At 45.0% G+C, this 23,348-nt stretch overlaps 1 non-coding gene across 1 annotated transcript; it reads left to right on the top strand.

Moving 5' to 3' along the window:
- The first annotated feature begins 10,923 nt into the window (after positions 1 to 10,923).
- On the top strand, positions 10,924 to 11,030 carry LOC119369191 (small nucleolar RNA R71). The gene has a single exon (XR_005176862.2). It is a non-coding gene; the product is annotated as a small nucleolar RNA R71 (small nucleolar RNA).
- Positions 11,031 to 23,348: the final 12,318 nt, after the last annotated feature.

Below are 23,348 nucleotides of genomic sequence, written 5' to 3' on the forward strand. Positions count from 1 at the left end.
GTTTTATGTGGAGGGCCAGTGACATCACGGGAATTGACCCAGCAATAGTGGTGCACAAAATTCCAGTATATCCAGAGGCTAAGCCAGTGAAGCAAAAGCTAAGGAGGCTAAAGACGGAGTGGTCCTTGAAGATCAAGGACGAAGTAGCTAAGCAATTGGAAAACAAGTTCATAGAACCCATTGCCTACCCGACTTGGTTAGCAAACATAGTGCCAGTTCCTAAGAAGGATGGAAAGGTGCGAATGTGTGTGGATTACCGGGACTTGAACAGAGCATGTCCGAAGGACGATTTTCCCCTGCCACATATCGACCTATTGGTGGACCGAATGGCTGGACATGAGATGGTCTCCTTGACTGATCTCGCAGTCGGATATAACCAAATAATGATGCATCCGCCAGACAAAGAGAAGACGGCATTCATCACAGAATGGGGGACTTACTGTTACAAGGTTATGCCTTTTGGGCTCAAAAATGCCGGGGCAACTTACCAAAGAATGGCAACGACCATCTTCCACGATATGATTCACAAAGAGGTAGAAGTGTATGTGGATGATATGGTGGTTAAATCAAAAACAACTGAAGACCATACAACAGCACTTGAGAAGTTCTTCTTTAGACTTCGAAAGTACAACCTAAAGCTCAATCCAGCAAAGTGCCTCTTTGGAGCTACATCTGGAGTGTTTCTGGGGCATTTGGTCAGTCACAAGGGCATAGAAATTGATCCGTCGAAAGCCAAGGCCATTTTAGGAATGCCAGCACCACGGACCGAGAAGGAAGTGCGAGGTTTTCTGGGTAGGCTACAATACATCAGTCGGTTCATCAATCAGTTGGCTGATACTTGTGGTCCTATTTTCAAACTACTCAGGAAAGGAGTAGCGGTCAAATGGAACGAAGATTGTCAGAAAGCTTTTGATCAAGTCAAGCAATACCTGCTATCCCCACCAGTTTTACAACCACCAAGGCTAGGAAAGCCTTTGCTATTGTACCTATCAGTGACAGAAGAAGCTATGGGTGCAATGTTAGCTCAGCAAGTAGAAGATACAAGGGTAGAAAATGCCGTGTATTACCTCAGCAAGAGGATGCTAGAATACGAATTGAAATATAATAAAATAGAGAAGCTGTGTTTGGCTCTGGTCTGGGCATGTACAAAGCTGCAGCATTACCTCTCATCTTACACTACGCACGTTATTTCTGAATCGAACCCCTTGAAATTCCTTATGGAGAGGCCGGTTCTAGACTGTAAGATGGCTAAGTGGGTGTCAGTGCTCGCAGCCTATGACCTGAAATTTGTACAAAGAAAGGCAGTGAAGGGCGGAGCCTTAGCTGATCAATTAGCGGAATTACCGGTCGAAGACCAAATGCCGGAGGTGGAATTTCCCGATGAGGACTTGTTAAGCTTGGAAAGAGAAGCCTGGGAGATGTACTTCGATGGGGCTTCGAACTATCATGGAAATGGGGTTGGAGTTGTATTCAAAACTCCTTGTGGAGAATACATCCCAATTGCAGTTAAACTAGATTTCGCTTGCACCAACAACGAAGCCGAATATGAAGCTTGCATCAAGGGGTTAGAAGCGGCCCTTGAAAAGGAAATAAAATTCCTCAGGGTTCTCGGAGATTCCAACCTAATAGTCTCCCAAGCCCTAAGGAAATGGAAGATTAAAGAAGAACGTTTGGTTCCTTACCTACAACGTTTGGACGAATTGGCTCAGCAGTTTGAGGAGTTATCGTTCCACTACCTGCCGCGAGCAAAGAATCAGTTTGCCGATGCCCTAGCTACTTTGGCCTCCATGGTTAATATAGAGGGAGACCAAGTCATTCGACCTCTGACAGTCCGGCTAGTGTCAAATCTTCGCTAAACTGCAAAGGCAGCCTCCGGTCAACTTGAATCCCATTACTTCGCCGTGGTCCTTCGCAACTTGGGGCATAGACGTGATCGGAAAGATCCATCCAAGGGCTTCCAATAGCCATCAATTCATCCTGGTTGCTGTTGATTACTTCACTAAGTGGATTGAGGCAGCCGCCTATTCGATCTTGAATGCCAAGAAGGCAGCACAGTTCGTTCGTACCAACATCCTTTGTCGGTTTGGAACACCATTCGAGATCATTACTGACAATGGGTCTCACTTTCAAAGCGAATTTTCAGACCTTCTGAAGCAAAAGAAGATTCAGCATCATAAGTCTTCTCCCTACCGTCCACAAACCAATGGGGCAGTAGAGGCTGCAAATAAGGCCGTAAAAGTCATTCTGTAGAAGACAGTGCAAAGGCATAGAGCTTGGCATGAACAATTACCAAATGCCTTATGGGGATACAGGATCTCCATCAGAACGCCTACTGGGGCAACTCCGTATTCTTTAGTGTATGGTATGGAAGCAGTATTGCCTATTGAGCTGGAAGTTCAGTCGGCAAGGATCATCCGGGAAAGCCTGATCAGCGAAGCAGATTGGGCTGAGAATTATCATTTGCAACTCTTGGGTATGGATGAAAAGCGATTGCGAGCAGTCCACCAAACTCAAGTTTATCAAAGAAGAATGGCGCGGCATTTTAATAAGAAGGTCAAAGACCGAAAACTGGAAGAAGGGTGTTTGGTCCTGAAGGAAATTAGACAGCCAATCGTAGATCCACGTGGGAAGTTTCGTCCTCATTGGGCTGGACCCTATGTGTTGAAGAAGATATTGTCGGGCGGAGCCGTCATCTTGACTGATTTAGATGGGTTGGAGTTTACAAATCCATGTAATTTAGATCAGTTAAAAAGATATTTTGTGCAACTGTAAGGATTGCATGATGTACAAATGAACTACATTAGACCTGATTCTCTTCGAAAAAAAAAAGAAATTATGTATCGGAGATATGTAGGCAGCCCTCATTGGGCGCGGTCTAAACATTAAAAAAAAACATCGTTTCATAATTCTTTCCTCTTTGCCAATAATAAAAAAAAGAAGGAAAAAAAGAAAAGAAAAAGAAAAGAGAAAAAAAAAGAGAAAAACCCGCTAAGTTGAAAATCCGAAAGGGCGACTTAGGCAAAAGTCGGGGCCCGCTAAGCTGAAAACCCGAAAGGGCAGCTTAGGCAAAAGTGGGTAGCTCGCTAAGCTGAAAACCCGAAAGGGCGGCTTAGGCAAAAATTAGAGCTTAAATAAATAAAGTTGGAAAATGCTTGGAAAGCTAAACAACATTCTCAATTTAAGCAATAAAGTCAAGAAAGTGAAAGAATCCAAAATAAAGCTAAGTCCAAGACAAAAGTATAAAACATACATCTAAAAATCCAAAATTCCAAATAAAGGTCAAACAACAATGAAAGTCCAAAAAGCCTATAGAAGTCTAGGCATCCCGTCGCCTCCGCGGGGCGGCATCCTCTGAGTCTCCTATCTGCCCAGCCTCGCCGGTCCGAGGAGCCAACACAATCTCCTCACCAGTCCCAACCTCATCCTCAGCATCAGCCTGAACCAAACCTTCGAGTACGCTCAGCAGTGCAGTCCTCCTTGGTCTCTCAATTGGCCAGACAGTAGTAATGAACCAAGCCCGATACTCAGGAGAAGTCTGAACGCTGGTAGGATCAGGTAAAGGTCTAACCATACGGTGATCTCTAACCCAAGCTTTAAGAACAGCTCGGGTAACACTAGCAGTAATCGCAGAATCAGCTGAAAAGTCATCCATAATAGGGACAGTTTGATCTATCCCCATCTGCCTCAGAACGCGCGAAGCGCAGTACCAAGTACAGTGTGTGAGGCCTAGGAGATAAACCCGAGAATGGCGAAAGCTGACCTGAATAAAGCGGTTGATATTGTACCAAGGGACGAACCACAGTATCTCATTTGGACCCAATTCAACCAGCCATGAAGTCCATGTTTCAGTAGAAGGGTGGGAGAGCAAGATTTTCCGCATGCGATATTGAGAAGAATTGTAGGGAAGAGAGGTTGGAGCAGCCACTACTTGGAGGTGATCCCTCAACCAAACCTGAATAATGGATCTTTTCCATTATAAAAAAAAAGGGGAAGAACAAGAATGAGGAAAGATGATAGGGAGAAATACCTGCAAAATAATGGGAGAAACGGTCCAATCTTCGAACCCTAAAGCGGCCCTGTCAAGACTTCTAATGGTCTCAGCCAGCACAATACCGCCAATGCAACCCATGTCCTCCATTTGCCAAACCATAGGGCAAAGCCGCAAGTCTCCAAAACCCGGGTCCCGGTTGAACAAGAAGCCAGCCAACAAACAGAAAACTAAAGCCCGCATCTCAGCCTCATCCGGTCTGGGTCATTTGGTTGAGCCTCTGAGAACTCATCAATCAGGGGCAGCAGGATCGCTTTCTGGTCATTAACGATCATAGCTCTAGCTTGGGGCCGGCTGAATCGAAACAGGGTCTCAAACGATCTAATATACCCAGCTTTTATCTCATGCCTGACCAAAGGGGCATTAGGGTCACATCCCACAATGGCACAAAACTCCTCAAAAAGAGGGCACATCTCTTCCATCATGGCCCCGAACCGGAAAACGTGGGCCTCAGGGTCCCAAAATCTAATGCAGGCCCTCAAAAAATCCCAATCAATTACCACACCTCTGAGAGTAATGGCAGGAGAAAGATCGTACCTCCCCAGATTGATCTTTTCAACTTTGGAGAGACTCCTAGTCTAGCTGTGCATGCTATGGTTATAGAAGGGATTCATTGTTCTTTTCTTTTTTTGTTTTATGTTATCTTTCCTAAAAAGAAAAATGATAAATAAATAAAAATAATGAAAGACTAAAAAAAAATATAAAAATAAAAATAAAGAAAAAAAAATAATAAAAAATAAGAAAAAATAAAAACTGACCGAAATTGGATTTTCTGGCACAGAATTCGAGAAGAGAAGAGAGTAAAAAAAAAAAAAGGGCTGAAATCCAGCTTTTATAGAAGGAAATTCAGAGTCGGTGGTCCGGCCCGGCGGCCCAGCCGCCGAGCCGGTGGCTCGACCCGGCGGCCCGGCCGCCGGGTCAGCGACCAAGCCGCCGAGCCGGCGGCCCGGAACGGCTGCTCAGCCGCCGAGCCGGCGGCCCAGCCCTGCGGCCAGCCGCCGGACCCGGTCGCCGAGCAGCCCGGCGGCCAGCCGCCGGACCCGGCCGCCGAGCCGGCGGCCCAGCCCGGCGGCCAGCCGCCGGCAACAAAAAAAAAAAAAAAAAAAAAAAAAAATTTTATGTGAAAACTCTTTTGGTGTTAATAATCCTTTTTGTTTTTTTTTTTTTTTCTTTTTTCCCCTCAGACCTAATAAACCATGCATACATTTTTTTTAATACTAATCAAGTTTTTTTAGTGCTGATCAAGTGCAGGTACAAAAGTTCAGTACAAGATACATATCAAGTGCAGGTACAGACAAAAGTTCAGTACAGCAATAAAAAGGTAGAGCAGAAGCTATCAGTGGCGGGGCCTCCTCCTCCTCTGATCATCAAAGGCCATCTGAGTCCAGGCCACAGCCACTTCTTGCTGCAATCCAAGAATCAGCTCCATCATCTGATTAACCAACCCGACAGGAACCTGAAAGTTATACAGAGAAAGACACGAGTCAATATCAAAGCTCTTACAAATCCTTTTTGTGAGAGATGTATCAGGTTTTACCTCAGTAATGTCCTCGGAAGGAAGAGCCAGGTGATCCACACTCTCCAGGGAGACTTCTCGAGTAGCTGGAGGGCCGTCGGGTACAAAGTGGGAAATACTGTAGGGTAGGCGGAGCTTAACCAGATCCGGATGAAGCGGCCCGGTAGCCTCCAGAATGGCCCGGGGAGCCCTAGAATGGCCCGCCGATCGGCTAGGCCCGGCCTGCGAAGAGCCCCCAACCGGAGTAGAAGAAGTAGGATCAGTCACAGGCCTCCTCCTTGGAGTCCTAGTTGAGGGACCCGAAGCTCGGGAAGAACGAGTGCCGAACGGCTGAGAAGGAGCCGGTCCTTGGAAATCATCAAGACGAGATCCAATGGGCTGCATTAAAGTAATGCGGCAGAATTCATCATAATCTCCCCCCATAATGAACTCCAAGTATGGAATGCCCTCGGTATGAGTAGCAGTGAGCACCATCTGCTTGCCCGCTCGCATGTCAGTGGGAGGGGGATAAGGGACAGAACGGCAGCCTCTTATTTGGATGTCCACTCTTTCGCCCAAGTAATATCGTCGTAAGAATGGATGCGACAGAACCACCCTCCGCTGAGTCAAAGTGTCTGACCGCTGGAAGCCAGAATCAGCCTGAATCCAGCTCTGTAGACGGGCAGTCATTGGCCCCGCTTCAACCTACAAGATTTTTATGTTAATAAATCATTTTTATTTAACATATCTAAAATCATTAAAGCACATACCAGTTCCAAAGAGCATGTATCAAAGAAGGCTCTCAGCTCCTTCAGCGATTTCTTGCGTCGAGCAGCGTGAAGACGTGATTTGTACCATCTCCAAGCCAAAGGTGCTAGCCTTAATTCAAGGTCAGGCTGAAGCAGCTCGGGGCGAGTGTAAGGAAAGTATTCGAATGCCCAAGTCTGTGTAAAAGAAGAAAGGGAAGAAAAAAAAGAAGAGTCAGTGAAAAAAAAGAAAAATCCAGATGTAGGAAAAGGAGAATGTTCCTTACATTACCTCCCAGAAGTAGTAAGTCCCGCTGAGTTTGCAGTGACCTCGACTCAGAGCACACATATCATCATACATGCGGCTCAGAATAGCACCGGCCCAGTCATACTCCTTTAAATGGGCCAGATTCTCCAAACTCTTCAAGATAGAGGGGTTAAATCTCTCTTTTCTGTTGGACCAGAAGGTCGAAGCAAATAATAGCAGCAAGGTAAATCTGGCTACCTGAGTAGCCGTCAGCTCTCCCCGCCCAAATCTAGCATAGATGTCAGGGGCCTGGAGGGATAACCAGCGCCTAGAAACACTCAACGCGGGAGAAACCGTGCCAGGCTCGACAATCCGGGGCAGGTTCAGCCCAATCAACTCCAACATTCGGTCAGAGGAGATCTCAGACCTCCAATCATCATACAGCTCAATCGGTCGAACTCCGAAAGGGATTCCGGAAATCACAGAAAAATCCGTAGGGGTCATTGTCAGCTCGCCCCAAGAAAAGTGGAAGGTGTTGGTAGTGTCCCACCACCTCTCGGCCAAAGCACCCAATAATTCCTTGTGATTGTTCCGAGCCATGTCAAGGTGTCTTAGATAACCCAGATAAGACGGGCGGATAATTGCACCCACCGGGTGGCTGTAATCAAGAATTTCGGGCGGAATTCCAGCTATTGAACTCTCGCCGACATCCAACTTAATACGACAATCCTAAAAGGTAAAATAACCTAAGAGTTACTCCTCGGTCCCTTACTAAGGGTAATATCTTAGTGCTTTCCTAGCATGCATACTGATAAAGATAATAAGCAAAAATTACCATTTTGGCCTAAGGCCCAATAAAATTCATTGTTTGGCCTAAGGCCCAAAAAATTACAATTTTGGCCTAAGGCCCAAAAAATCACAATTTGGCCCAAGGCCCAAAAAACTCACATTTGCCCTAAGGCCCAATAAAATTCATTTGGCCTAAGGCCCAAAAAAATCACATCTGGCCTAAGGCCCAATAAAATTCCCCTTTGGCCTAAGGCCCAAAAAAATCACAATTTGGCCTAAGGCCCAACAAAAAATTCACATTTTGGCCCAAGGCCCAAATAAATAAATGAGAAATGAGCTTACCTGGGCAAAGATGCCGGTCACGGAGGCGTGGGTATCCGCTTCCACCGCCAGATTGGCATCGTCGAGGGAGATCCCCAGAGACTCCAGAAGGTCTTCATCACTGCTATAGCCTGCCATGGTGAGAAAGTTGAGAGAATTGGAAGTTTGGAATGAATGAAAAATGAATTCTTCAGCTATTTATAAGGAAAAGGCTAAAAGGCGGGTCTTCCGGACGCGTCTGATTTTCGCCTCCAAAATTTGGTCTTCAAACAACCACCGACGCCCATAAATCATTTTTATGGTTGCCGGTGGGGGGCAACTGTGAACACTCAAATTTTGAGGCTCAAAAGCCTATTTTCTTCCGGACTGCGAACAGTCCGGCCGGACCGGAGGCCTTTCGGAAAGTTCACCGGAAATATGCCAATATGGTACTTGAAACGTCCGGAAAATTACGAGGATCACGGAACTGGTCTCGGAATATTTTTTGGAGGTCCGGAACTCCCGGAAAAGCCCCCGGAGTGAACTTGCCTGCCCCGGTGGCTCAGCCACCGGAGCCAGCCGCCGAGCCGGCGGCCCAGCCGCCGAAGGACCGGCGGCTCGGCTGCGAAAAGGCCGCCGAGTCGGCGGCCCAGCCGCCGGGAAGGCCACCGACCCGGCGGCCTATCCGGGCGGCCCAGCCGCCGGGCGGGCCGCCGAGACCCGGCGGCCCGGCGGCCCGACCGCCGGAAGGGCCGCCGAGACCCGGCGGCCCGGCCGCCGAGACTTGGCGGCCTGGCCGCCGTGCGGGCCGCCAAGCCGGCGGTCCATCCGGCGGCCCGGCCGCCGGGCCGGCGACCCGGCCACCGGAAACAGTTCGTTTTGCGCCTATAAATACAGGCCTCGGGCCTCCTGTTTTCCACACTCAGTCTGTGTTGACGGACGCTCCTTCTCCCTACGCTCTTTGCGATTCTTTACTGCTTTCTTGCATTTTTTAATTTTAATTTCATTTTATTGTTGTGATATTTGGTCACTTAAAATTAAATTAAAATTAATTCCCTTAACGAGGAGCTTAACCTGGAGTTAAGAAGCGGTCGACGATTAAATCAGGTACGTAAACAAAACTCTGCCTATTTAATTTTAGCACTTCATGCATGCTTCTCTTCTACTCCTTTTAATTCTACAACTGCATAAATGCATTCATGTCATCATATAGGCAAGTAAATTGCCTCAATTAAAGTATGATTAAGCTAAATGCCCGGTTAATTAATAATCGTGGTATTAAAGCCTAAATCCGACAATATTGGCTTAAAATATCTAGTCTATTAATGGCTATGGTATGATTGCCTTTATTTCGAACAATTTTCGGCTTAAGTCCAGTTCATCAATAATTGTGACTAAGTAGCCTAAATTATTCACCTTCTTTTGGCATTAAATTGCCTACATTGCAGTTTGATTAATTACTTTTGGTAAACAAATTGCCAATAAGTAAGATCAGTTTTTTTTAGCAATAAAACGCTTAAATCAAAGTTTTGGCAAAATGCCTTAAAACTAAATCAATCTTTTTCGCTTTAAAGCTTTAAATCATTCAATTTTGGCGACAGTCGCCTAAATAAATCATCAATCAATTTTGGCAACATCTTGCCTAAATCGGCACTTTTTGCTAAAAGCTTTCAAATCAACACATTTTGGCTAAAAGCCTTTAAAATCAATTTTTTCGGCAATTAAATTGCCTAAATCACAAAATGTTTTGGCTAAAAGCCTTAATTCATTTTTTTGGCAAACAAATAAGTCCAATCAACATTTTTCTGGCACACAAATAAGTCCAATCAAAACTTTTTGGCAAAATGCCTAAAACAATCAATTCTTTGGCACAATGCCTGAACAAAATGCACAAAGCATACACACACTCATGCATAAAGCATCCCCATTCAAAGCCCTCTAAAAGAGGCCTATCGAACTACGTTGACTTTGATCTTCCATTCAAACGGAAGTACGTAGGCACGTTCGGGATCTAACCCCGGGCGGCAAGTCGAATCACATAAACATCTTTTTCATTGGTCTAAATTATTTCATCTTCCTTACAAAACATTCATTCTTAGGTTAGTTTCATCAGCATGACATAGTCTCGGGATCCACCTCGGGTTCGAAGACCATGCCTTAGACATTGGGCTAATTAATCTAGTAACTAGGTTAATTAAAATTGGAGTCACTTAGGGTTTTTCCTAGTTTACCCTAAAACAATTAAACAAGGTGGCGACTCATACATTCACGTGCATTTCTTCCTTTAGTCACATGCATTCACATGCCCATGACATTTTGGGGGGAGGGGTTCACAGCGGCCGCAGTCGCTGTCGCCGGCGGCGGTAGCCGCCGGCAATAGCGACTACCGCCGCCATGAAGGGGGGCCGCCGCTGCCGCAGCGGCCGGCTCACTTTCTAGTTTTACATTCCGGAGGCTTTTCCGGGAGTTTCGGACCTCCAAAAAATATTCCGGGACCAGTTTCGCGATCCTTGTGACGTCCCGGACGTTTTAAGTACCATATTGGCATACCTCGGGTAAATTTCCAAAATGGCCTCTGGTCCGGCCGAACTGTTTGCAGTCCGGGAAAACTGGCTCTTTGAGCCTCAAAATTTGAGTATTCACAGGTCTTGAAGCCATCATGCTTGCAAACTGCCCGAATTGAATTTCCAAGTTCCTTAATGCAGCTTGCTAGATTTTGTGGTTTTCCCAAGTTTCATTCATGAAGTCCATGTGAGATTTGGAGAGAGTAGTGAGAAGATCATTATGAGTCTTTTGTTCTCAAGAAGAAAAACCTGATGGTGCATTCAAGGCGTTGTTTGGATTCCCATAAGAAAGATTAGGATGATTCCTCAACCTGTTATCATAAGAGTTAGAATACGGGTAATTCTTCCTTCCTTGATTCATCACATAGTTGACTTTCTCTAAAGTTTGCGGATTTAAAGGATCTAACATGCATTCTCCAATCCCATGTTGTCCATTACACCTGTCACACGCTTGCACAATAGAATTAACAGAGTTAGTAGTCAATAAGTCTAATCCTTACCATATTGTCTACTTTGGCATTGAGTGCTGTAATGGCATCTATCTCATAAACTCTTGCATGCTTCTTCCTTTCAGAGCTGTTTTAATAATGGCTATTGCTCGCCATCTCTTCTATCAAGTCATATGCCTCATCAATTTCCTTCCTTTCAAAAGATCCACCTGCAGCTGCATCTAGAGTAATCTTTAATTAGGAGACAATGCATTATAAAAAGTTTGTACCTGTAACCGCTTGGGTAAGCTGTGATGTGGGCACTTCCTCAGTAGGTCCTTGAATCTCTCCCAAGCTTCATACAAACTCTCTTAATCATGGTGGGCAAAGGTCATTATCTCATTGCGAAGATTTGTGGTCTTTGAAGATGGAAAAAAATGTTGCCAAAAATTTCTGAGCTAATTCCTCCCATGTTGTAAAACTTCCAGCAGGGCATGATTATAACCAAGATTGTGCTTTATCCCTTAGAGTGAAAGGAAACAGTCTTAATTTTATGGCATCCTTAGAAACTCCGTTTTGCTTGAATGTATCGCAAATCTCCAGGAAATTTGTGATATGGGCATTAGGATCTTCACTGGGCAGACCATCATATTGAATTGAGGTAGAAAGCATTTGAATGATTGCAAGTTTAATATCAAAATTGTTAGCTTACACCCTAGGCCTAGTGATACTTGATGTTGCTCCATTAAGAGAAGGAGTTGTGTAATCTCGCAAGGTTCGGACATGAGGTAAAAGTCTGTCCTCTGGGTTGATTTCATCAGTCATATTTGCTTGTTGTCCTTGTGAACCCCTCCCCCAAATATCATAGGCATGTGAATGAATATGACTAAAGGGCAGAAATGCACGTGAGTGTGTGAGTCGCCACCTTGTTTAATTATTTTAGGGTAAACTAGGAAAAAACCCTATGTGACTCCAATTTTAATTAACCTAGTTGTGAACCCCTCCCCCCGAAAACATAAGCATATGATGCATATGATGAATGAGAAGAAATGCACGTGAGTGTGTGAGTCGCCACCTTGTTTAATTATTTTAGGGTAAACTAGGAAAAAACCCTAAGTGACTCCATTTTTAATTAACCTAGTTACTAGATTAATTATCCCAATGTTTAAGGCACAGTCTGCGAACCCGAGGTGGATCCCGAGACTATGTCATGCTGATGAACTAACCGATGGATGAATGCTTTGCAAGGTGAATGATGGATTAATGAAATGTTTGAGTGATTTTGACTTACCACCCGGGGTTAAATCCCGAACGTGCCTACGTACTTCCGTTTGAATGGAAGATCAAAGTCAACGTAGTTCGATAGGCCTTTTTAAAAGGGCTTTGAAGGTGTATGCTTAATGCATGAGTGTGTATGCTTTGTGCATGAGTGTGTATGCTTTGTGCATGAGTGTGTATGCTTTGTGCATGAGTGTGTGTATGCTTTGTGCATTTTGTTTAGGCATTTTGCCAAAGATTGATTGATTTTTAGGCATGTTGCCAAAAATGTTGATTTTAATGGCTTTTAGCCAAAATGATTTTGATTTAGGCAATTGTTGCCAAAAATGTTGATTTTAGGCGATTTTCGCCAAAATGGTTGATTTTAAGGCCTTTGGCCAAAAGATTGATTAATTTAAGCGATTTGTCGCTAAAATGGTTGATTTTAAGGCCTTTGGCCAAAAGGTGTTGCTTAATTTAAGCGATTTGTCGCTAAAATGGTTCATTTTAAGGCCTTTGGCCAAAATGTGTTGTTTTAGGCAATTAGTTTGCCAAAATGTGCGATTTAATGTAGGCAATTTATTGCCATAAAAACGTGATTTGAATGAGGCCGTTAGCCACAATTATTGATTAATTGGACCTTTAGGCAAAGTGTTCGAAATAAAGGCAATCACACCGTAGTTATTGATTAACTAGGTATTTTAGCCAATATTGTCGAATTTAAGCTTTAATGCCACGATTATTGATTAACCGGGCATTTAAGCTTAATCAAATTAATTAAGGCAGTTTATTTACCAAAAACTAATGACGTGGATGCATTTATGCAATTGTAGAATTATTAAAGAGTAGAAGAGAAATATGCATGAAGTGCTAAAATTAAATAGGCAGAGTTTTGTTTACATACCTGATTTAATCGACGACCGCTTCTTAACTCCAGATTAAGCTCCTCGCTTAGGAAATATTAATTAATTTTAATTTGTTTAATTTTAATGTCCAAATATCACAATAAAAATGCAATAAAAATTAAATTAAATGCAAAAAGCGATAAAGAAAACGCAAGGAGCGTGAGAGGGAGAAGGATTCGTCCGTCAACACAGACAGGGGTCCCAAAAATAGGCTGAAAATGGCCTATTTATAGGCCAAAATCGGACCCAGGGCGGCAGGTGCCGCCGGGCTTGGCGGCAGCTGCCGCCCAAGAGGCTGGGCGGCAGGTACCGCCTGGCTCGGCGGCAGGTGCCGCCCGGGAGGGCGGCAGTTGCCGCCCTGTCGGTGGGGCGGCAGGCCCCGCCCACGCTGGGCGGGGGGTGCCGCCTGGGAGCGCGGCAGCTGCCGCCCAGTCGGTGGGGCGGCAGGCCCCGCCCGGTCTGGGCGGCAGGTGCCGCCCAGGGGGGTGGGGGGCCAGGCCCCCCCGCGCGGGGCGACAGGCACCGCGTGCGCTGGGCGGCACGCCTCGCCCGCGCGGGGCGACAAGCCCCGCGCTGTGAACCCCTCCCCCAAACATCACTAGCATATGAATGCATGTGACTAAGGACAGAAATGCACGCGAATGTATGAGTCGCCACCTTGTTTAATTATTTTAGGGTAAACTAGGAAAAAACCCTAAGTGACTCCATTTTTAATTAACCTAGTTACTAGATTAATTATCCCAATGTTTAAGGCACAGTCTGCGAACCCGAGGTGGATCCCGAGACTATGTCATGCTGATGAACTAACCGATGGATGAATGCTTTGCAGGGTGAATGATGTAATTCAACCAAATGAAATGTTTTAAGTGATTTCGACTTGCCGCCGGGGTGAAATCCCGAACGTGCCTACGTACTTCCGTTTGAATGGAAGATCAAAGTCAACGTAGTTCGATAGGCCTCTTTTAGAGGGCTTTGAATGGTATGCTTAATGCATGGGTGTGTGTATGCTTTGTGCATTTTGTTTAGGCATTTTGCCAAAGATTGATTGATTTAGGCGTTTATTGCCAAAAGATTCATTTTGAGGCTCTTAGCCAAAAGAGTTGATTTGGGCTTATTCTTGCCAAAATTTGCGCATTCGGACTTATTATCGCCGATGTGATTGGTTGGGCTTATTACTGCCAACAATGTCGTTTCTTCAAAGCTTTTTTGCTAAAACGAGTTGATTTGGGCAATCAGTTTGCCAAAAAAATGTGTTGATGTGGTTTAAGCAATTTGTTTGCTAAAAACGTGTTTTAGGCGATTGTCGCCAAAATGGCTGATTTTGAGGCCTTTGGCCAAAATGTGTCCGATTTTACGGCTTTGAGCCGAAAATGGTTGATTTTGAGGCACTTTGCCAAAAATGTTGATTTTAATGGCTTTTAGCCGAAAAAGATTTTGATTTAGGCAATTGTTGCCAAAAATGTTCAATTCTACGACTTTTAGTCGAAAAAGATTAATTTTAAGGCGTTTCGCCAAAATGATTCGATTTTACGACTTTTGGCCGTAAAAGGTTTGATTTTAAGGCGTTTCGCCAAAATGGTTCGATTTTAAGGCCTTTGGCCAAAATATTGATTAAGTTAAGCGATTTGTCGCTAAAATGGTCGATTTTAAGGCCTTTGGCCAAAATATGTTGTTTTAGGCAATTAGTTTGCCAAAAGGTGCGATTTAGGCTTTAATGCCATCATTATTAATTAATCGGGCGTTCGAGCTTAATCACAATTTATTGTCGAAACGTGATTGATTAAGGCTTTTAGCCACAATTATTGATTAATTGGACTTAAGCCGGATTTGTTCGAAATAAGGCAGTTGAACCGTAGTTATTAATTAACTAAGCTCTTTCAGCCAATATTGTCGGATTTAAGCTTTAACGCCACGGTTATTAATTAACCAGACGTTTAAGCTTAATCGTATTTATTTAAGACAGTTTATTTGTCTAAATGATGATATGAATGCATTTATGTAGTTATAGAATTATTAAGAGTAGAAAAGAAGTATGCATGAAGTGCTAAAATTAAATAGGCAGAGTTTCGTTTACGTACCTGATTTAATCGTCGACCACTTCTTAACTCCAGGTTAACCTCCTCGTTTAGGTATATTAATTAATTTTAATTTTATTTAATTTTAGTGGTCAAATATCATAATAAAAATGCAATAAAAATTAAATTAAAATGCGAAAAGCGGTAAAGAAGGATGCAAAGAGCGTGAGAGAGAGAAGGTTTCGTCTATCAAAACAGACAGGAGTGCCAAAGCTGGGCGGCAGGTGTCGCCCAGAGGGGTGGGGGGCCAGGCCCCGCCCGCGCGGGGTGACAGGCCCCGCGCGCGCTGGGCGGCACGCCCCGCCCGCGCGGGGCGACAGGCCCCGCGCGCGCTGGGCGGCACGCCTCGCCCGCGCTGGGCGGCAGGCCTCGCCCAGGAAGTGGGGCGGCGGGTGCCGCCCAGGCTGGGCGGCCGGAGTCGCCGTGGCCGGCGGCCGTCTCCGCCGTGACCGGCGGCAGGCGCCGCCGTGGCCGGTGTGGACACCGTGCCTCGCTCCGGGAGCCTTTTTGGGAGTTTCGGAGCTCCGAAAAATATTCTGGGACCTGTTCCGCGATCCTCGCGACATTCCGGACGTTTTAAGTACCATATTGACATATTTTCGGTGAACTTCCGAAATAGCCTCCGGTCCGGCCGGACTGTTTGCAGTCCGGGAAAACAGGCTTTCTGAGCCTCAAAATTTGGGTATTCACAGTTGCCCCCCACCTTCGACCATAAAAATGATTTATGGGAGTCGGTGGTTGTCTGAAACGCAAATTTTGTAGGCGAAAACTGGACGCGTCCAGAAGACCCGCCTCTTGACTATATGCTTATAAATAGCTTGAAAAAAACTCATTTTCATTCATTCTAAACTTTCTAACCTAAGGAACTCTCTCAAATTCTCTCAACTTCTAAAGCTCCAAAATTTTTTTTTTTTTTTTTTTTTTAGGGGCTGACAAAATGGGGATTGTGATTTTTCGGGCCTCCTGTGGCCAGAAAGAGAACTTTGGGCCTTCGTGGCCTGAATGTGCTTCTCGGGCCTTAGGCCGAATTGTGAATTGTCGGGCCTCTATGGCCAGAGTGTGATTTTCGGGCTTTAGGCCGAATTTGTGAATTTTGGGCCTCTGCGGCCGAATTGTGATTCTCGGGCCTCTGTGGCCGAATTGTGAATTTTTATTTTTTGTATTTGCTGTTTTATTAGTATGCATGCTAAGATATTACCCTTAGTAAAGAACCAAGGAACAATTCTTATATTACTTTACCTTTTAGGATCCTTACATTAAATTGGATGTGGCTGAGACCTCTATGTTCGAAATCCCGATCGAGATATTGGATCCGAGCCACCCGGTCGGGGCAATCATCAATCCGTCCCATCTGGGTTACTTGAGGCATTTTGATGCTGGCCGAAATAGCCACAAGGAGTTGCTGGGTGCTTTGGCCGAGAGATGGTGGGACACTACTAACACTTTTCATTTTTCTTGGGGCGAGATGACAATGACCCCTGTGGATTTTTCTGTGATGACCGGAATCCATTTTGGTATTCGGACGATTGAATTATATGATGATTGGAGGACAGAGATTTCCCCTGATCGGATGGCGGAATTGATCGGTATAGACCTGCCTCAGATTGTCGGGCCAGGCTCTGCTACTCCAGCTTTGAGTGTTTCCAGGCGCTGGCTATATCTCCAAGCCCCCGGCATTTATGCTAGACATAGGCGGGGAGAGCTGACGGCTACTCAGGTGGCCAGATTCACTTTGTTGCTGATGTTTGCTTCGACCTTTTGGTCCAACAGGAAAGAAAGGTTTAATCCTTCTATCTTGAAGAGTTTAGAAAACCTAGCCCATCTTACGGAGTACGACTGGGCCGGCGCTATTCTGAGTCGTATGTACGATGACATGTGTGATCTGAGTCGGAGCCACTGTAAACTTAGCGGGATCTATTACTTCTGGGAGGTAATGTGAAGAACATTCTGCATATTTTTCTATTTTATTAGCCCTCTTTTGACTCTCGTTTCTTCTTTGTTGCAGATTTGGGCATTTGAGCATTTTCCTTACACTCGCCCGGAGCAGATTCATGCAGATCTCGGATTAGGGCTGGTACCTTTGGCTTGGAGATGGTACCGAACAAACCTTCATACCAGTCGGCATAAGCACTCGCTAAAAGACCTGAGAACCTTTTTTGATACGTGCAGCCCGGCGCAGGTATGTGTTCAGTAATTCTTGAATACGTTGAATAAAAAAGATTTATCAACATATTTGCGTCTTTTTTTTTTTAGGTTGAGGTGGGGGCGATGGCCATTTGCCTACAGAGCTGGATCCAGGTTGATCGTCATTTCCAGCGGTCGGATGACTTGTCTCGGCGGAGGGTGATCCTGTCGCATCCCGTCCTGAGACAATATTACTTGGGCGAGAGAGTAGACTTTCAAATAAGAGGCCGTCGTTCCATCCCTTATCCTCCTCCCGGGGACATGCGAGCGGGCAGGCGGATGACTCTCACCGATGCGCATACTGAGGGTATTCCGTATGGAGAGTTCATCTTGGAGGGAGATTATGCTGAGTTCTGCAGACTCTTTCTGATGCAGCCTATTGGATCGCGGCTTGATAATTTTCAGAGATCAGCTCCTTTCCATCCGCCCACCACCCGCTCTTCTCAGGCCGCGGGTTCTTCGAGTAGGACTCCAAAGAGGAGGCCTACAACTGATCCTTCTTCTTCTACTCGGGCTGAGGGTTCATCTCAAGCCGGCCCTAGCCACTCGGCCGGCCATTCCAGGGCTCCCTGGGCTGTGGCAGAGGCTACCGGGTCACTTCATTCAGACTTGGCCAATTTACGTCTTTCGTACATCATTTCCTACCATACTCCTGATGCTCCTTTAGCCTTTCGAGAGGTCTCGCTGGAAAATGTGGATCGCTTGGCTCTGCCTTCTGAGGACATTACTGAGGTAAGTAAAAACTGCTAAATCTCTCACAAAAACGATTCATAAGAGATTTGACGTTCATTTGCCCTCTTTCTTTTTTTTTTTTTTTATAGGTTCCTGTTGGATTGATCAATCAGATGATGGAATTGATGCTCGGGATGCAACAGGAACTGTCTTCGTCCTGGACTCGTGAGGCTTACAATGATCAGAGAAGGCAGAGGCCCCGTCGCTGAAGCCATGATTGCTGGATTTTTCTGTTCCTCTTTCTTTCTTTCTTGTCTGACTACTGTACTAAACTTTGATCGTGCTTCTGTACTGTATCGTTGTACTGAGTTTTATTTTGTACCTGCACTTGGTTAGTATTGAAATATATGTATGCATGTTTATTGTATTTGAAACAAAATGGGAGGACTTCATCACTTTGGCTTATGGACAAAATACACTCTTTTTTTTTTTATGTGTGGCGGCCGCTGCCGCCATCATTCAGTGGCAATTTGGCGGCCGCTGCCGCCGTCATTCGGTGGCAATTCGGCGGCTGCTGCTGCCATCATTCGGCGCATTTTCTCCTATAAAAGCTTGTTCTTTGTTTCGGCTCTTCACTCATTCCTTATCTTCTCTCTTCTTCTTTTCTCTCTGTGTTTATCTTTTCCAAAGAATGAATCCTTCTTTCAATCATAGCATGCACAGCTGGGCTAGGAGTCTCTCCAAAGTTGAAAAGATCAACTTGAAGAGGTATGGCCTCTCTCCTATCATTACCCTTAGGGGGGTAGTGATTGACTGGAACTTTTTATGGGCCTGTATCAGACTCTGGGACCCTGAGGCCCACGTTTTTTGGTTCGGGGCCATGATGGAGGAGATGTGTCCTCTTTTCGAGGAGTTTTGTGCTATCATAGGGTGTGACCCTAATGCCCCTTTAGTCAGGCATGAGGTTAAAGTTGGGTATGTTCGGTCATTTGAACATTTATTTCAATTCAGCCGGCCACAAGCTAAGGCCATGATTGTTGACGACCAGAAGGCGATTCTGATGCCCCTGATTGATGAATTTTCAGAGGTCCGTTTGGATGCCCCAGACCGGATGAGGCTTAGGATGCAGGCCTTTGTATTTTGCTTATTATCTGGTTTCTTGTTTAACAAGGATCCAGGCTTCGGGGATCTGCGATTTTGTCCTATGATTCGACAAATGGAGGACATGGGTTGCATTGGTGGCATTGTGCTAGCAGAAACTATCAGGAGCCTTGACAGAGCTGCTTTAGGCTTCGAGGACTGGACGGTTCCCCGATAATTCTCCAGGTACTTCTCCTCTCTTCTTTTCCTTATTTTTTGTTTTGATTCATTCCTTTGTAATAGAAAGGATTCATTACTCACGTTTGGTTGAAGGACCACCTCCAAGTGGTTGCTGCTCCAACTTTATTGCCCTATAACCCTGTCCAGTATCGTATGCAGAAGATTTTGATTACATACCCGTCCGTTGATGCGTGGACTTCATGGTTAATTGAATTAGGTCCAGACGAGGTGTTGTGGTTCGTACCTTGGTATGATATCAACCGGTTTATTCAGGTTAGCTTCCGCCATACTCAGGTTTACCTGTTGGGCCTTACACATTGCACCTGGTACTGTGCTTCGCGCGTTCTGAGACAGATGGGGATAGATCAGACTGTTCCGACCATGGATGATTCCCTAGCTTATTCAGTCATCACTCCGGGAGTTACTCGAGCCGTCCTTAGGACCTGGGTTAGGGACCATCATATGGTTAGACCTTCACCTAATCCTGCTGGTATTCAGACTTCTCCTGAGTACCGGTCTTGGTTTATGACCATTGTCTGGCCAGTTGAGAAGCTGAGGAGGAACGCACTGCTGAGTGTACTTGAAGGTTGGACTCAGGCCGACGCTGGTAATGAGGCTGGGACTGATGACGAGATTCTGTTGGCTCCCCAGACAGGAAATGTTGGAGAGAGTTCGGGAGCTAAAGATGACTCGGAAGACGTTGCCCCACGGAGGCGACGGGGCACTTAGACTTTTATGGGCTTTTTGGGTTTTTTTTTTGTTTTTGACTCTTTTCGGTATTTTGGCTTTGGACTTTGGATGTATGTTTTATTTGGACTTGGACTCTACTTTCTTTAGTTTTCTGCTTGATTTTAGACTGTTTGCCTTTATTGTTTTTATTGGGCATGCCACTTGTCTTTTAAGCTTTCCAAGCATTTTCCAACTTTATTTATTAAAGCTCTGATTTTTTGCCTAAGCCGCCCTTTCGGGTTTTCAACTTAGCGAGCTACCCATTTTTGCCTAAGCCGCCCTTTTCGGGTTTTCAACTTAGCGGGCCCCGATTTTTGCCTAAGCCGCCCTTTCGGGTTTTCAACTTAGCGGGTTTTTTTTTTTATTATTATCGGCAAAAAGGAAAGAATTATGAAATGGTATTTTTTTATTAATGTTTAGACCGTACCCAATGAGGGCTGCCTACATATCTCCGATATATAATTTCTTTTTTCCGAAGAGAATCAGGTCTAATGTAGTTCACTTTACATTATGCAGTGTTTATCATACAAAATATCTTTTTAACTGATCTAAATTACATGGATTTGTGAATTCCAAACCATCCAAATCAGTCAAGATAACGGCTCCGCCAGACAGTACCTTCTTCAACACATAGGGTCTAGCCTAGTGAGGACGAAACTTCCCACGTGGGTCCAGCATTGGCTGTCTAATTTCCTTCAGGACTAAACATCCTTCGTCTAGTTTCCGGTCTTTGACCCTCTTATTGAAATGTCGTGCCATCCTTCTTTGGTACACTTGAGTTTGGTGGACTGCTTGTAGTCGCTTTTCATCCATACTCAAAAGCTGTAAATGATAATTCTTTGCCCAATCTGCTTCGCTAATCTGGCTTTCCCGGATAATCCTTGCCGACTGAACTTCCAGCTCAATAGGCAACACTGCTTCCATACCATATACTAAAGAATACGGAGTTGCTCCGGAGGCTGTTTTTGCAATTTAGCAAAAATTTGACATTCGTGGCACTTCTGCGCATGCCTCCCACAATCTGCCTTCATGGTTGACCAGTAATAGCCTAGGTTCATGATGTTTCGAGCCAAGGCTATCCCGTGCATGTGTGGGCCAGACTCCCCGTTATGTAAGGAATCCATGATGGTTTGAGCTTCTTCCTCATCAACGCACCTTAGGTGCAGGCCATTCCAACTTCTTTTGTATAAAATTCCCCCAGTAAGGAAATATCCGGATGCTAGTTGTCTCAATGTCCGTTGATCAGTTTTGGTGGATCCCTCTGGGTAAGCTTCATTCTGAAGATAATTCTGTATATCCCAATACCAGGGCTTATCGTCGACCAAATTCATGATATGTGCTGGCTGTTTCTATAGCCGCACTGTCAAGGGTCGAATGACTCGATCCTCTTCTACATTGACCATGGAGGCTAGAGTGGCTAGAGCATCTGCAAACTGATTTTTGGCTCGTGGCAAGTAATGGAAGGATAAACCATCAAATTGCTGAGCCAATTCATCCAAGCGTTGTAGGTAAGGAACCAAACGCTCTTCTTTGATTTTCCATTTCCTTAAAGCCTGGGAGACTATTAAGTTGGAATCTCCGAAAACCTTGAGGATCTTTATCTCCTTTTCCAAGGCTGCTTCTAACCCTCTTATGCAAGCTTCATACTCGGCTTCATTGTTAGTGCAGTTGAAATCCAATTTGACTGCGATTGGGATGTATTCTCCACAAGGAGTTTTGAATACAACTCCAACCCCATTTCCATGGTAATTCGAAGCTCCATCGAAGTAAATCTCCCAGACTTCACTTTCTAAGCTCAACAAGTCTTCATCAGGAAATTCTACTTCCAGCATTTGGTCTTCGACCGGTAATTCAGCTAATTGATCAGCTAAAGCACCGCCTTTTACGGCCTTCCGTTGTACAAACTTTAGGTCATAAGCTGCAAGTACTGATACCCACTTTGCCATCTTACAGTCAAGAACCGGCCTCTCCATAAGGAATTTCAAGGGGTTCGATTCAGAAATAACGTACGTAGTGTAAGACGAGAGGTAGTGCTGTAGCTTGGTACAGGCCCAGACTAGAGCCAGACACAACTTCTCTATTTTATTGTACTTTAATTCGTATTCTAGCATCCTTTTGCTGAGATAATACACTGCATTTTCTATCCTTGTATCTTCTGCTTGCTGAGCTAACATTGCACCCATAGCTTCTTCTGTGACTGATAGGTACAATAGCAAAGGTTTCCCTAGCCTTGGTGGCTGTAAAACCGGCGGGGATAGCAGATATTGTTTGACTTGGTCGAAAGCTTCTTGACAATCCTCATTCCACTTGACTGCTACTCCTTTCCTAAGTAACTTGAACATAGGACCACAAGTGTCTGCCAGTTGATTGATGAACCGGCTGATATACTGTAGTCTTCCCAGGAAACCCCGGACTTCTTTTTCCGTTCTTGGAGCTGGCATTTCCAGAATGGCTTTGGCTTTTGAAGGGTCAATCTCTATGCCCTTCCGACTGACCATATGCCCCAGAAATACTCCGGATGTAGCTCCCAACAGACACTTTGCTGGGTTGAGCTTCAGATTATACTTTCGAAGTCTAAGGAAGAACTTCTCGAGCGCTGTTATGCTCTTTAGCTGTTTTTGATTTAACAACCATATCGTCCACGTACACTTCTACTTCTTCATGAATCATGTCATGGAAGATGGCTGTCGCCATTCTTTGATAGGTTGCCCCCGCATTTTTGAGCCCAAAAGGCATAACTCTGTAGCAATAAGTTCCCCATTCCGTGATGAATGCCGTTTTCTCTTTGTCTGGCACATGCATCATTATTTGGTTGTATCCGACAGCAAGATCGGTCAAAGAGACCATCTCGTGTCCCGCCATTCGGTCTACTAACAAGTCAATATGCGGTAGGGGGAAGTCATCCTTCGGACACGCCTTGTTCAAATCCCTATAATCAACACACATTCTGACCTTACCATCTTTCTTCGGCACTGGCACAATATTTTTTAACCATGTTGGGTAGGCGATGGGTTCTATGAACTTGTTTTCCAGTTGCTTGGCCACTTCTTCCTTGATCTTCAAAGACCATTCTGTCTTCAGCCTTCTTAGCTTTGGTTTACGGCTTTAGCCTCGGGTATACTGGGATTTTGTGTACCGCTCTTGCTGGGTCGATTCCCGTGATGTCGCTTGCCTCCACATGAAGCAATCGGCGAACTTCTTCAAGCATTCAATGACTTGTTTCCTGTTAGCACAATCAAATGCAATGTATGTATAGTCATTTTCCTCTTTGCCACTTATTATTTTTTCTTTCATTTTTTATTTCGTTTATTTCTTGTTCTTTATTTTTGCTTAGAATGCTTGGAACGATAGACACGCGGGGTAATCAAGAATCTGCAAACCTTTATGATAGGACGGAATCGTCTTCAAGGGTACATCAAATTTGAAATCTGGTTTTCAAAATCCGAACACAGACGACTCAGAATTGGGACTGGACTCGGCTCAGTTTCATACCCAGGGTCAGACTCAAACTCAATACAGGACTTGATTACAACTTTGGACTCTAGGTTCGACTCGGGAGGGGGTTCGTAAGCAGCATGTTCCTCCTCGG

The sequence above is a fragment of the Jatropha curcas genome, chromosome 2 (genome assembly GCF_041381405.1).
Source record: "Jatropha curcas cultivar XTBG-Jc1 chromosome 2, XTBG_Jcur_1.0, whole genome shotgun sequence".
NCBI classification, from domain to species: domain Eukaryota; kingdom Viridiplantae; phylum Streptophyta; class Magnoliopsida; order Malpighiales; family Euphorbiaceae; genus Jatropha; species Jatropha curcas.